Here is a 4,255-nt window from a genome sequence, read left to right on the forward strand (position 1 = left end):
CTCCAAAGTTCCAACCTTTGTTTCTTGGTGTGTTGTAAGATCTCTGTATAAAAGTATTGCCTGTCAATAAAATGCTGTTGGCCTATTGTGGAGCAATTTGAAGGTGAAGGGTACCCTGATCATCGGTCGAGATAAGTAGAAGTCCTGGGATCCTAAGAGAAGATGGCAATAGCTTCCAAATCTCCCAGAAGATCAGACCCCCCTCACTCAGCTACAGCCCCCCAACAACCCCCCATAGAGTGGCATCAGTCATGCCCCAAGTCTGCAAGGGAGGACATGATCACACATCACCTAAGCTCAAGATAGAAGCAGGACCACATACCCAAATATGTAGATGATGAATTTCCCAAGCCCTCAAGCAAAGCCAATGGGAAGCAATTGTTGTCTGACTCTAAACCATCCCAAAACTGTACATATGGGACCTGGCTGAAGTTAAAGGTGTGCAGGAATTACACCATTGCCTGAGAGCTTCTGTCATAAGAGCTGTAACGCCACCACTTGGGAAGAGATTTCCTGTCCCGAAATTCTCCTGCACCCCTGCCAGTGTCTCCCACTGGCCTGGCCTCCCTGGTGTCCTGTGGAACAGTGGAGACAGAAGCAGGGCACACCAGTAGTGGAGGCAGCCATCAGAACCTGTTTCTGCCTCCCCGCCCTGAGCTCTCACCTTTTTGCCTGAACCCACGCACCTAGCTGAACCCAGCAGTACACAATAACGCCCTGACTAGAGATCTCTATGTGGGGCTCGTGACCCACAGCCCCTCAGCTTATTAGTTTAGGCAGTAAATAAAAGGTGGGATTTCTGGCAGGGAAAGAGCATTCTGGGATAGAGTCATACACAGGAGGAGATTCACTCTGAACACTGATGGAGACGGTCACATGAAACTGAGGGAGAGGAAACCAGCAAGGTGGCAAAAAATAGAACAGAATAAGTAGATTCACTAAGTTACAAGCTAATCAGGGAAAAAGTACATCCTTATGGTCTATGGATTTATTCATGAACTATTATATCTCAGAGTCATTATTTAGGGAAATTGTGCACAGGTATGTAATGTTGCTCTGGAGGACACTGAGGCTCAATTACAATGCCTGGCACTGCATTCTATCATAGTTGAAAGGACTAGCATTTATATAATTGGGTTATTTAAATTATTAATCAATTTTATTATAATAGAGTACAAACCAACAGGCTTAACTACCTACAAGTAGAGTGCTTTGAGCACCTTCATCACTGCTCATCCAGCATATACCCCATGCTCATGCTAAGACCTGTTGTCTTTCTATTTTCACTCCTATGTCTTTTATTTTTAGGAAATGTTTTGAAAAATTATACTACTTTTTAAGTTGTATGTTGTTAACTCATTTATATAGGACATAAGAGACACAGCCGTCATAATTTTAATTTTATATTTCATTACCATATATTGTCTTATAGAAGGCTAGTTGACATTTTTCCAATCATATCAGAACAGACATTATGTAATATTTTCATGTTATAACATCAGATTACTACTTCATCTATGCCACTATTCGTTTTAAAATCTAGTTGTTTCTTATGCGTTATGTTAAAAGAAAAAAATTTAACTATATTTTAAGTGTATTTTCATCAGAGACTACATGAGTTTCTCTCAAATAAACTGACCTATGAGCTGTCATGATTGAAATGCACATATCCATAGGCACAGAGAGATCCAAGAACATGAGTAATTATCTGCTGCATCCACGTAGCTAGTGTACAGACTGTCTACATAGCAAGTAGTGAAATGGTACCTAATCCTGAATTTGGGTGTTAAAATGGGATTTCGATTTTATTTGTACACCTGTACATTCCTATAATTAGCTTTTATTTATCTTTTCCCCCAATAATCTCTTAGGCAAATTCTATGCATGATGAATACAGCATCCAGAATATAAGTGGTCTCTTATGTTCATCAGAGCTTTAAAAAAATATGATGATGCTAGGTGCCACTTACACAGCTATTTCACAATAAAAATATAAATTGTTTTGGTTTTGTTTGTTTAAATTTATATGTAAAATCTATAGATAATAAGTCACCTAACTTCTTGTTGGAAATAGTAAATAAAATTTTATTTGAAGATAGATGTATTAAGAGTTCCAATACATGTTGATGTTGGTAACTTGTAAACTGTGGATATAATTAGTAATTCTAAAGACCACCATTCAATTTTAAGCGGTTGTCTTACTTTTTATAAGTAAAGATAATTTTTATGTGCAATAAACATGTGTAGATAGAAACACATGAGTGTAGGTGCTGATTGAGGTCAGAAAACAAGATCTTAGAGATGGAGTAACAGGCAGCCTGATGTTTTCTGCTGTTTTGCTAGAAACAGACTTCAGGTCCTCCATCAGATAAGTATGTACTCTTAAACACTGAGCCATCTCTCTCCCCAGGAAGCTTACTTTTAATATTCAATATGGTCATATTGATTTAGCCACTATATTTTATTATTTTGGTTATCATTTCTAGCTTCACCATTAATTTTGTTGTTTTAAATTTAACATACAAATAAAACATTTGCATTACTCAAAAGTCAAATTCATTATTTAAAATTATCAGAAGGGCTAGACAACCTTTGCGAGGACTCCAGTTTGATTCCTAATAATTATATTGTAGATAACAACCGTGCTTATAATTCCATTTACAGAGACTTATCATCGTCTGGCCTCTGAAGGCCATGTGGTACACAAGCACATATACAGACAAATAAAACATAGATGCAAAATAAAAAAAATTAAATTGTTTAAACTTTGTAAATCTAGACGTAACAAAATTGTTTTTCCACAAAAGTCATCACTCTCCAAATTTATATTTAGATACATGTCTGAAACTTGAAGGCAGTCTTTTTTCTCTTCCTTTAAAGAAAATATACATTCAGTACTGCATCCTCTGTTTTGTTCACCTAAAAATCTTTCTGGAAATATATACATATGCAGATATATTAATTTAATTCTTATACGCAATAAAATGTTCATTTTGCTTATATGTTTACATCGCAATAAAAACTGTGTGTTCCTTCTAGGAATACATGTACTAATAATTCAGATAGAATTTGCCAAATATCTCTCCCACTTAGGCCATTTGTTAATGGACACCCCATCATCCCAGTCAACAGTCTCTTAGAACAACTGACTCTTCAAACCCAGTCAACAGAGTTTATTTTTTAATGTTTCTACTTTTGTCAATATGATATGTAAAAAATACAATGTCATTCTAAAAGTATTCTAACTTTAGCAAATTAGAGCCATATAAAGAAAAATAATCTATTCCCAGTTTCACAGTTTTAGAAATATCCTGTTATTTAGAAATAGATTTTGTTTTCCACTTAGAAAACTACTTTTAAAACACAGGAAGCACGCATTACATGTTGGTTCCAATGCCAGCTGTGAAGAGCATTAACCTTCCCTTATTCTCTTAAGGAAAAGTAGAAATTAAACTTCAGATGTTATTTGGAACTGAAGAACATAGTCATCTCAGTTCTAACATTGCTCATAATTCAGTATATGCTAAATAATAGCAATAATGTTTGAATTGTGCTTATAAAGTCTGCTTCCACTTGTAAATGCAATAAATTAAGCATTTTCTTCCAAGTTAACTGCCAATATCCGAAGATTTAGCACTGAGTTCACTATTTGTTCAATTAAGCAAGCACTAGGAACATATGATTTAATTTTTCTTTTTATTGGAACAATGAGATTTATTTTTATTTTTTAATTGAACAACTTTATTTTAAAAACAAAGATAAATGTACGGATTTTAAGTAATTTTGCATAAAAGTATACTAATACATTTTTGTCAGTACTTGATATTTTTAAAGGTTTGATAGTGTGCATTAAAATCTTACTAGTTACAATGAGCATAAAGTACATGTAAAACAAGATGTAACCTGGAAACAGTCAGTTTTCTTTGTGTTTAAAGAGCATAATGGAACAATGAGATTTTTATCTAGACTTTCTGATTAATTTTGTTTTTTTATTTTTCGATTATAATTCAATTTATGTAGCTTTTCTGTCCATTCCTTGAAGTCATTTTTTGTGTCCATGAAAACTTAAAATAAAAGTTAAAATTATTTCCATAACCATTTATCCCCCACAGGACCATTTTTCTACTGCACTGCAAGCAGCTATATAGAAATGGTATTTTCAGTGATTGTAAGTGCCAGAAAAGTTACTACTTTTTTCATTTCATTATTTTTATTGCTCACAAGATAACTTAAAGTAAATCTGAATTACTTGGCA

The sequence above is a fragment of the Micromys minutus genome (genome assembly GCF_963924665.1).
Source record: "Micromys minutus genome assembly, chromosome: 14".
Classification (NCBI taxonomy): Eukaryota; Metazoa; Chordata; class Mammalia; order Rodentia; family Muridae; genus Micromys; species Micromys minutus.